The sequence below is a fragment of the Erythrolamprus reginae genome, chromosome 12 (assembly GCF_031021105.1).
Source record: "Erythrolamprus reginae isolate rEryReg1 chromosome 12, rEryReg1.hap1, whole genome shotgun sequence".
NCBI classification, from domain to species: Eukaryota; Metazoa; Chordata; class Lepidosauria; order Squamata; family Dipsadidae; genus Erythrolamprus; species Erythrolamprus reginae.
The window spans coordinates 16,342,835-16,355,314 of NC_091961.1; the positions used below are offsets into that span (position 1 = coordinate 16,342,835).

Genomic DNA, 12,480 nt, shown 5'->3' on the forward strand with positions numbered 1-12,480 from the left:
CTGCGTCACACTTGAGCGAGTTTGGGGGAAACTTCGATTCTTCTAATTTTCATCTTATTCTGTCCACGGGGGATTAAGCGACCGGAGGCGACTCTTTGGACCGATACCGGGAGGGGTGAGCCGCCGGAGGAAATATTCGCTACAAGCGGCTGGAGACCATCCTAGAGACTCCCACCTAAAAGACCAAAGACTGTCATCTCTGAAATGACTTGGCTCTATTTACTGCCTTGGCAGATCTGCGGGAAGGAGAGGAATCGACACACAAGATCCTTGCACAGCCCGGACAGACACTACGAACTTAATAACTTTATACCACCCCCTGAGATAGACGACAATTGGAGTTGCTTTAAACGAACATAACGTCCAAGCTATTTACCATTCTAATTAATAGCTTGCTACAACATCGAAGCCCAAACGAAACTTTTTTGATCGTGATCTGAAGATACTAAGGAAGATCTGACACACTGACCTATATATACAACCCCACTGAATTCGGAATTCGCCTTACTTACACCCATAACTAAAAATTTATGCATGTACTCCTAGTGATTATTAACTATACTATTTGATATTTACATAACTTTAATAATTTATATACTATACTAACTAAATATAGGATTACTAGAATAGTTTATTATAATAAGATATTAATTGATATTTATACATTATTTAATTATATATAGTAACATACCTATTATATATTTATATACATTGACATATGAGCTAACTATTAACTAATTGGTAAACCTACGTGTATATCTCTTGGTAAACCTACGTAGGACCTACGTATAATTTATATTCTAGTTATTTAAAGGATTACTAACAAAATTAATTATAACAAGATACTAATTGATATTTACCTGCATATATTAACTTACTAGTAAACTATTAATTTATCAGTAGATCACCTGGATACTTCACTACATTGCTATTTAATATATTGTTACTATTATTATTATACTAAGAGACCTCCCCTTTAATTATTGGTTATTAGGACTTTCTAGCTTATTGATACTATTACTTTTAAAAACATTAACCATTAGTTTTACTATTGAATGTTAGAAATGAATTGTATTAATCTTGATTAGCTTGTATATATAATCTTGCCCTAACTATTTATTTAATTTAGCATGTTTCAAAGCTCTTAAGATTTTAAGGAATTTTGATTGAAGTACAAATATTTCTCTTTGACGGTTTACTATTTCTCAAATAACATAAGGAAACACCCCCATTGATATATTTATACTGTGATTACTATAAAATTTGATTGAATTTCGCAGCTGGGGGAAACTAATCACAAAACCTACAAGTATTGAATGTAACTGAAGCTAAGCTATTGTACTCCTTTCCAATAGCTTAACATATCTGTGTACAGTGCTATCTACACCTATTTGCTCTGCCTGATAAAAAACCTGCATTCATACCTTTCTTCTATCACTTACTCTTCTATTTCTAAAGGCCAATTGATTTGAGGATCCTTAATATAAAGTATTTGAATTGCTATTTCTATATCTGAATACTTAACACACTAATTAAGCATTTTCTTCTTATCTAACTCTGGAACGGACTATTAGGGATCTATATAAGTGGGCCAGCGGGTGGAATATCGCCAAAATGATGAGTTTATCTAATCTGTCTAGATTGGGATCTGGGAAGCGATCAATTAATCAATCTACTTCAGCCATACCCAGCCCCTCTTCTCAGAGATCACTGGATGATATGCTGCCCAGAGAAAGGTCTAATTCATACAAAGACCTTCAATCCATGTTGCTCCAAATGCAGGAGTTAATGCTTAAGAACCATGAAGATATTAAAAAAGAAATAGGTGAAGTGAGAAACGATACATCCGAGTTAAAAGAAAGGATGCAAAATATGGATAAAAGGCATGAGGCTTTTGAACAACAGATGTTAAAACAAGAACAAAAAATTCAGGATCTGGAAAATAGGATTGACCAGGATCATAAACAAATGGAAGATCTAACTGAAAAATTAGTCCATGCCAATAAAGAATTAGAAAACACTGTAATTCAACTTGAGAGCGAAAAAGCTAACCACTTCCTTAGATTTCAAAACCTCAGGGAGGAGAAAAGTGAGGACTTGCCAGACATTATGGCCAACATTCTTTCAAAGGTGTTAGGCATTGAAAAGGACACAATGCTAAACGAAATAGACGAAGTCTACAGGATCAATACTAACTACGCCAGACGCTATAACCTCCCTAAGGAAGTCCACATCAAACTTGTAAAAAAATCAGTCAGAGACGAAATTCTTCATAGAGCACGGGAAGACCCCATAGACTACAAAGGGAGACAACTGGTTATTCTAAAACAAGTCCCGAAGCACGTCAGAGACTTACGTAGGCCATACACTTTCTTATCAGCTAAATTGACTAGACATAGCATTAACTTTAGATGGCTTGTCCCAGAGGGAATGCTTGTGACCTGGCAAGAGAGAAAGATTAAAATAGATTCGGTCGATAAAGCTGAGGAATTTTTTGAAAAACATTTCACTAATGATCGGACGACCGAAATAACAAACAATAAAGAAACCAGGACTACTACATCAATTAGTGAATAGCCAGTGGATCAGATTCCAAATAGACCGGAAGAAACACTGGCAATTGATAATATAAATATGGGAAATAATGGCTACGCAGGCTTACCAAAAGAGACTAGAAGTACTAGGGCAACTAGACCAAAGTACAGATAACCAAAACTTAGCACAAAATCCGTCTAGCAGGGGAATTGAGCTATACTCAATTAACATAAATGGACTGAATGCTCCAAAAAAAAGAAATAAAATTTTAAATAAAATTGCTAAATTAAACTTAGATATTATTGCAATGCAAGAAATGCATATTAAAAACAAATTTGAACATCTTCTTAATAGAAATAAACTTGGGAACCTGTTTACATCTCTAGCCTCCGAAAAAAAGAGAGGTGTAATTTGTTATATTAATCCCAACATTCAAGCTAAACTGAAATATAAAGATAGAGAAGGTAGAGTTTTGATATTAGAACTACAAAAAGAATCAGAAACAATAACCTTAATTAATATTTACGCCCCAAATGAAGGCCAAGAAAGATTTTATAAAAAACTACTTAATACCATAAAAGAATATGCTACGGACAATATTTGCTTAGTGGGGGATTTTAACGGAATAATCGATAAGGAAATGGACTATAATAATGATAAAAGGAATAAGCACAAGAAAAAAATATTACCCAAAGCCTTTTTTGACTTAATTAAAGAATTAAAACTTAAAAACAGTTGGAGAGACAGAAATCCTAACCTCAAAAAATTCATTTTCTATTCAGATAGGCACCAATCTTGGTCAAGACTGGATATGGTCTGGACCACAATAGAACTCAATACCAAATTTCAGTCGGTAGAGATAGAACCCAACCTTATCTCAGACCACAATGCGCTAAAAGTAATATGGAAAGGAAACAAACAATGTCCTAGATGGACGCTTCAAAAATCTATCCTTAACCAGGAACGTTTTAAACAGAAGTTACAAACAGAAATGAAATTTTTCTTTAAAGAAAACATTAAAGAACACACTAGCCTTCAAAATGTATGGGATACAGCCAAAGCCGTAACCAGAGGAATAGCTATTTCGTATATGGCCAAAGAACACAAAGTAAAAAAACAGAAATTGATTAAACTTGAAGAAGAATATAGATCTCTAGAAGAAAACCTACAAAAATATCCCCCCAAAAAAGAACTCAAACAAAAAATGTCACAAATAAAACACGAGTTAAATTTAATAGATCAACAAAACCTAGCACAACAAATTAAAAGTTGCAGTCAATGTAACTGAAAATGCCAACAAACCTAGCAAATGGTTAGCTAATAAACTCAAAAAACAAAAAGAAAAGAAACTTATAAACTGCCTCAAGACAACAAATGGGGAAATATGCCATGACCTGGAGAGGAAAAAACAGATTGCTAGGGAATTTTATAGTAAACTCTATGATAACCCTGAAAATATTGCTAACATTGAACATGACCAAAAAATACAAGAAATCTTAGAACAGGCTAACCTCCCTAAAGTACCCCAGGAAATGATAGATACAATAAATAAACCAATTACCGACATAGAATTAAAAGAAGCAATCAAAGGGCAGAAAAATAATAAAGCCCCGGGCCCTGACGGCCTCCCACCCGAATTCTATAAAGACCTCTCCAAAGAAATGGAAAAGGCCCTGCTAGAAACTTTAAATGAAGCCTTACATAGAGGCATAATTCCAACATCCTGGACAGAAGCAAACCTAGCGCTAATATTAAAAAAAGATACAGACCCTACAGACATAGCTAATTACCGCCCTATCTCTCTTCTAAACGCCGATTATAAAATTTTTAGCTCCATCCTAGCTAGCAGAATTAAAGGATTCCTAAACCAATTCATACATTCGGATCAAAACGGCTTCCTCCCCGGGAGACAGTTAAAGAATAATATCAGAATAGTATTGGACACCCTGGAATACTACGAAGCCCATAGTGAAAAACAAGTGGCATTAATTTTTCTCGACGCTCAGAAGGCTTTTGATAATGTGTCCTGGAAATTTATATTCAAACAACTTGAATATATGGAATTTGGCCCTAAATTCATAAATGCAATAAAAGCCATCTATACAGACCAATCAGCATATATCATCCTTAATGGAGATATATCGACAAAAATTTCCCTTCACAAAGGAACGAGACAAGGGTGTCCACTGTCCCCACTACTGTTTATCCTAACATTAGAAGTTCTAACCAGAATCATTAGAAACAAGGAGGATATAAAAGGGCTAAAATGCAAAAATGAAACTTATAAGCTACAAGCTTTCGTGGACGACCTGGTATTTATCATTGAAGAACCTTTAGCATCAGGACCTAAACTACTGGCCGTCCTAGAAGAATATGGCACAGCAGCAGGTCTTAAAATAAACAAAACTAAAACTCAAATTTTAACCAAAAATATGAGAGAACCGCAGAAAGCTATCTTAAAAAGCCAAACTTGATATCCAAATAGTTAAAAAAATCAAATATCTAGGCATTAATTTGACAAATAAAGTGTCCAGTTTAAAAGAAAATAACTACAATAAACTAATAGATAAAATACAACTCGACTTGTTGAAATGGAAAAATTTACAACTCTCCTTACTTGGGAGGATCGCGGCTATAAAACTTAGCATTTTGCCCAAAATATTGTTCCTATTTCAAACAATCCCAATTTAATTGAAACAGGAATTCTTTATAAAATTGAACAAAATTACTAGTAACTTCATTTGGCAGAACAAGCGTCCTCGAATTCGACTAAAATACTTACAGGATAGGAAAGATGAAGGAGGTCTGGCACTCCCAATTTGGAAAGACTACTATATTGCCGCTTCACTAACTTGGATGAGAGAATGGATGAACCTAGCTAACACCAGATTACTTAACTTAGAAGGTCACGACCTTCACTTAGGATGGCACTACTATCTTTGGGATGAGAAGCCGAGGACCCATAAATATTTTACTAACCATCTGATTAGGAAATCTTTAATAGTTACCTGGAAAAAAATTAAGTTTAAACTTTATAAAGGAATCCCTACATGGTATGCCCCATTAGAAGCATATGTCCATCCTAATTTTCATAAAAAAACCAATATAATAAGGTACAAGGATATATTAAATTCCAACGGGGAAATTAGATCAAGAATAGAATTGGAAAATTTAGGTTAAAAAACGGAGTGGTGGGAATACTTACAGATACAAACTAAATTTAACAAGGACAAAAGTAACCTTGGAATAATCAAAAATGCCCCGTTAGACAAACTATGTACAGAAGCCCAAGAACAATTAATTTAAAAATTCTATTGCTACCTAAACTATAATGAATTGAATAATATTAACACAAAAATCAATGTAAAACAATGGAATATGGATTTCAAAAGAGAAATTAAAGAAGAGGAGTGGCAAACACTCTGGAGCAGAAATTATAAATTGACTATTGCCACATCCTATAAAGAGAATTTAGTTAAAATGTTTTACAGGTGGCATATTACCCCGATTAAATTAACAAAATTAAATAATAAACTTTCACCTTACTGTTGGAAATGTCACCAAGAAATAGGTACCTATTTCCATTTATGGTGGCAATGCTCAAAAGCTAAAACCTATTGGAATAAAATTGGAACTTGGATTGACGAAATACTTAAAATAACAATAGAAAAAACCCCTGAATGTTTTCTTTTGGGCATTATTAGACAAAAATTACCTAAACCCCAAATACAATTAATGGTCCACTTAACAACAGCAGCCAGATTAACCTTTGCGCAGTGGTGGAAGAATGAGGAGATACCTCCGAATGATGCAATAATTAAAAAAATTACATACTGCGCAGAGATGACGAAATTAACTATAATAGTAAGAAACGAGACAATGGATACATTTAATAACTGTTGGGATCCTTTTTATAATTGGATAGGAAAAAAGAGTGAGAATAACACGCCATAAGAATGATATGTTTGATATAAGCACGACCAGTTACAAATCTGGTATATAACTACTGTATTTTATACTTAATATAATATTAAGAGACTTTATATATATATTGACAGTATCTTTACTATTGCTTTCTAAAATCTCTTTAACTTGATTAACTCAACACCTGCACTAACCAATCTTGATAAATAAACCGAACCATGGTAACAAGCTAATGAAATAGGAAACAGTTCTCGTTCTCAGTACAGCTCCCCCGGACATTCGCCAACCTTTTACCCTTTCTATCTTTTCTACGTTCTCTGTTCTTTCTATCCTTTTCCCTCTTTCTCTCTCCCCTCTCCCTATCTACTTTTTCCCCTCCCCTTTCCTAGCTCATAATTTGTATATTGTCAATCGACACGCCATTCGATCGTTCTCGATTGTTACGATCATTGTTTTATGTTTTGTATATTATATTTTGTATTATTTGTATAATAAAAATTTATTAAAAAAAAAAAAGAAGAATTAAGGTGGCACTGGAACTCTGCTGATGATTGGTCCAAAGTCGCCCATTTTTCATGGCTAAGACAGGACTAGAACTAAAGTCCCTGATTGGCTTCAAGTTGCCCTTTTAGCTTTTATTTGATGGTGGCATTAGAACTTAAGTGGTTTAAGGGGCAAAGTCCTTCATTTGGCTTTGATTCCCAGACTCAGGCACTCCTTACCCCCCCCCCCCAAGACAAAAGGCTCCTTTTGTAGCTGCGCCTCCCAACTGCTCTCCCACCCTCATTCAGACACACAGCTGTTATTCAATCTTGCCCCAATGCCCAAATAGCCTTACCAATCATGAACCTCCTAAGAACCATAGCCAACAACTACAGTGGACTATGGAATGTCAGGCAGCTTTTGAAAAGCCAAGGAGATTGTGGATGAGACGATCCTCAAACACCCAGATCTGGAGGCTCCTTTTGTGGTTCAAGTTGGCGCTAGTGACATGGCAGTGAGGGCAGTATTACTAGAAGTAAATGACGAGGGAGCTCTACACCCATGTGCATACACCTCCAGGAAACTGACTGAGACTGAGCAGAAGTGTGGGGAAAAGCACTTGCGGTGTGTTGGGCTTTACTAACATGGAGACATTTCTTAGAAGGGGCTAAGCACCCGTTCAAGGTGTGGACTGATCACAAAAACCTAGAGGCATTAAAAACTCCCAGAAAGTTGTCACCTAAACAAGCCCGATGGTCGCAGCACTTTGCCCCGCTTCAACTTTTCACTGATATCTTCCTGGGGGGAAAAAATTCATGGCTGATGCACTAACAAGACTTCCCCAATATAACAGTGCCCGGTCAGAGGTGATTCAGCTGGTCATCCCAACCCAACCGTGGGCATGCCCAGCAGTTACTAGGGTGCAGAAAATCCAAATGGCAGAAGTGCCAGAGGACTTAAAATCTAGTATAGTTTAAAAATGTAGTATCAGTTTTAAAATCTGAAAACTGATTAGTGGTTCCTAGCCCTAGTCCTAGACAATTTAGCATGGGTAGGGTCTAGACTGTATGTCCCATCCTTCTCCAGGGTGGCCGTGTTGGAAAGAGCCCAAAGAGTCCAAAGTAGCGGGACATTTTGGGTTCGTAAAAACCTTGCATTTACTGAGAAGGCAATTCTGGTGGCCTTCCATGAAAAAGGACATTGAAACTTATGTGGCCAGCTGTCCTGTGTGTGCTGCGGCCAAAAGACCCCCGAGTCAGCCACAAGGATTTCTACAAGATGTGGCGAGGCCTGGGGGCCATGAAAGGAGATATCTATGAATTTCATTTTGGAACTTCCAGAAAGTGGGGGAAATATTTAGGTTGTGACTGACTTTTTTTCTAAACAGGTACATTTTGTGGCATGGCCGAAGATTCCGTCATCCAGAGCATTAGCTAAACTGTTCATCCAACATATATATAGACTTCATGGGGTGCCCGAACAAATTATCTCGGATCGGGGGAGTCCAATTCACTTCAGGGTTCTGGAAAGAGTTTCTGGCCCTATTGAGCACCACCCATGGACTAAGCTCCGCCCATCACCTGCAAAGCAATGCGGCATGTGAGAGGGCCAACTCGTTGTTGAAGCAGTACCTTCGCTGCTACCTAAATTATCAACAGGACAATTGGAATGAGCTGCATAGTAGCACTGGTTTCACTCCATTTAATTTGGTTTATGGTCAGGACTTTGTGCTTATTCCAGAATTACCTCAAGTGGGGCCAAACCACCCCATGTTAAAGAAATGGGTGGAAATTGAATTGGCCAGTAGCCCGTAAGGCGTCGATGAGGCCCACCAAGTCCATAAAGCCCAAGCAGACAAGAAAAGAGCAGAAGCAGCAAACTACAAAGTGGGAGATAAAGTGTTTTTGTCAACTAAGTTCTTACAGACAACTCAAAAGTCTAAAAAAACTAGGACCCAAGTATGTGGGCCGTTTCCCCATAGAGCAAGTGGTCAATCTGGTGGTGATGAAATTGGATTTGCCTAAAACCCTGGGGAGGATCCACCCAATGTTCCACGTCAGCCTGTTGAAATCTGAGCTGAGACCGGGTGTGGTGGACCTTCCAATTCCCCTATTAATTGAAGGGGAGCAACACTTCGAGGTTAAAGAGATTCTGGACTCCAGAAAACAAAGGGAAATTACAATACCTGGTATCCTGAAAGCCCAGAGAGAAATTGATTGTTTTAGAGCTCATTATCCTGATAAACTGTAATGCATAACCTTATTCTTTTTATTTCTTTTCTAGCACTAACGTCCCTGTTCTAGGGGGTCCGAATGTCAGCCTCGCTGCGTTTCTCGTCCTATCTTCATCCGCACTTCGCCTGTCATAAGAAACGGGGTGGGGGAGGCATTTGGGATTTATTTATTATTTATTTATTATTTAGATTTGTATGCCGCCCCTCTCCGCGGACTCGGGGTGGCTCACAACAAGGCATAAACAAATCGTAACAAATCCAAATAAATTTAAATATTTAAAAAAGTTTAAAAGAGCCCCAATATACTAACAAGCACACACACAAACATACCATACATAAATTGTACATGCCCGGGGGAGATGTTTCAGTTCCCCCATGCCTGACGGCAAAGGTGGGTTTTAAGAACTTTACGGAAGGCAGGGAGAATAGGGGAGTTCTAATCTCCGGGGGGAGTTGGTTCCAGAGAGTCGGGGCCGCCACAGAGAAGGCTCTTCCCCTGGGGCCCGCCAACCGACATTGTTTAGTTGACGGGACCCGGAGAAGGCCCACTCTGTGGGACCTAATCGGTCGCTGGGATTCGTGCGGCAGGAGGCGGTCTCGGAGGTATTCTGGTCCAATGCCATGAAGGGCTTTAAAGGTCATAACCAACACTTTGAATTGTGACCGTAAATTGATCGGCAGCCAGTGCAGACTGCGGAGTGATGGCGAAACATGGGCATACCTAGGTAAGCCCATGACTGCTCTCGCAGCTGCATTCTGCACGATCAGAAGTTTCCAAACACTTTTCAAAGGTAGCCCCATGTAGAGAGCGTTACAGTAGTCGAACCTCGAGGTGATGAGGGCATGAGTGACTGTGAGCAATGAGTCTCGGTCCAGATAGGGCCGCAACTGGTGCACCAGGCGAACCTGGGCAAACGCACCCTCGCCACAGCTGAGAGATGGTTTTCTAATGTGAGCTGTGGATCGAGGAGGATGCCCAAGTTGCGGACCCTCTCCGAGGGGGTCAATAATTCCCCCCCCCAGGGTAATGGACGGACAGATGGAATTGTCCTTGGGAGGCAGGATCCACAGCCACTCCGTCTTATCCGGGTTGAGTTTGAGTCTGTTGACACCCATCCAGGCCCCAACAGCCTCCAGGCACCAGCACATCACTTCCACTGCTTCGTTGACTGGACATGGGGTGGAGATGTAAAGCTGGGTATCATCAGCGTACTGATGATACCTCACCCCATGCCCTCGGATGATCTCACCCAGCTTTGGGGGGAGGGAAGCTTGCTGGTGGAACCCAGGGGAGTTTTGATTTCGCATGAGAAAAGGTGAAGAAGGGGGGCAGCTCCAGGCTGGCACAGATGTGCAGAGTCGGACTGCTTATTACCAAGCCAAGGTTAATGGCCATACATTTCTAAAGCATGACACGGCAGCGAAGATTTATTTTATTTATTACTTAGATTTGTATGCCGCCCCTCTCCGAAGACTCAACGGAGGCTTATGGACATTGGATGAACTGCCAAGGGGTGTGTGTTGGGGTTACTTTGTAATAGGCATCTCTCACGCCTTTTTCCTCACACTTTGCTTTTGTTTCATTGCATTCACTTCTGATTTAGTAAAAGTTATCTTTGAAGTTCAAAATGGACTCTGAGTTTTACTTTCCTAAATTCTGAGCGAAGCAGACCTGACACAGCATCCCAAAAATAATCTGGTCCCATGCCATGTAGGGTTTGGTAATAATTTGAATGTTCAAATTATTGCACTTATTTTTTAAAGACTGCTTTATTATTGTTCTAGACAACTTAACAAAATGAAGAAGCTTTTTAAAATAAATGCTTGAAGAGGCCCAGTGCTATTCTTTTAAATAGTAGAGAATACTTTCACAATGCTGCATCAATTTTAAAGATCTGCAAAAATATAATCTGAAGTATCCTGTTTTAGTATTAAATATTAGTATTAAATATTAGTATTAGTATTAAGAATTAGTATTAAGATAAGGCAGCTGAGTGAAACCCTGACTTCATCATGTTTGGAATAGATCTATTTAAATAATTGTAAGGAGTTAGTGTGATTACATCTAAGAAAAGTTTCTGAGATTAATATGTTGCCATAATGTACATTTCTCCAATTCTTTGCTATTTCTATGGGTGAGGCACACATGCACAGAAATACACAGCAAACAGTGTTTATCATTTGTGCTGTTTGGCAAATTGCTTGGCAATCCCCAGTGGTGGGTTCCTGCCGGTATGGCTAATTGCACACAGCTCTGTGGCTCTGGAGCGTGAGTGCGGGATCAAGCACAATTTTGCTTCCCGCACCTGTGCATATAGCAAAATCTAGCACGGGGTGTGTTTCTGTGAGGTTTCTGTGAGGTTTTTTGCTTTCCTGAGATCACCACTGATCCACCCTAAAACTTCAGAAAGATTTTATTGATTGATATATCGCCTAGCCCAGTGATGGCGAACCTATAGCATGGGTGCCACAAGTGGCACAGAGCCATATCTGCTGGCACACGAGCTGTTGCCCTAGCTCAGCTCCAACATGCATGTGTGTGCCAGCCAGCTGATTTTTGGCTCACAGAGGCTCTTTGAAGGGCATTTTTGGTTTCCAGAGAGCCTCCAAGGAGATGGGGGTTGTTTTTACCCTGCCCTGGCTCCAGGGAAGGCTTTGGAGCCTCTGGAGGGTGAAACACAAGCCTATTGGGCCCACCAGAAGTTGGAAAACAGGCGGTTTCTGGCCTTCAGAGGGCCTGGGGGAAGCTGTTTTCGCACTCCCCAGGCATTGAATTATGTGTGTGTGCAGTCGCCCATGGTCTTTTGGCACCTGAAGAAAAAAAGGTTTGCCATCATTGGCCTAGCCAAATATCAGCTCTCCTCTTTGAAATTGTTAGAATGTTTAATACAGATAGCATGTCTTCAACATTCTTTTCCTTCATTGCCCGCCAATTAAGTCTGTGGGTCACCATAAGTGTTAATTGTTGTAAAAGATTCATATAAATACAAATAAATCACATAAAAATATTTGTGTCTCCAGATTACACCACAGTTCCATGGGTGTAATCTGCACAAACACCAATTTAAGCACTCCCAATATAAAATGTGTTACAATCACAATTACCACTTATGCTAAGAAACAATAGCAGTATACAGTTCCCTAGGTTCTGATCAGATGGGTTCTGTGCCCCGTCGTAACATTTGGGACGGCACATCTCACGCATTCGCATGAACACCCCACTCATCACATGAAAGAACCTGCAGGATCGTGGAACAATTCAGAAACCAGGCTGGCAAAGCCGTGCCGCCGGCTTTCGGGTTATG

The 12,480-nt window shown here is 39.1% G+C and overlaps 1 non-coding gene across 1 annotated transcript; it reads right to left on the bottom strand.

Moving 5' to 3' along the window:
* Nucleotides 1–12,325: 12,325 nt before the first annotated feature.
* LOC139175109 (small nucleolar RNA U13) lies at nt 12,326–12,423 on the bottom strand. Its single transcript, XR_011560472.1, has one exon. It is a non-coding gene; the product is annotated as a small nucleolar RNA U13 (small nucleolar RNA).
* Between the last annotated feature and the right edge of the window lie 57 nt (nt 12,424–12,480).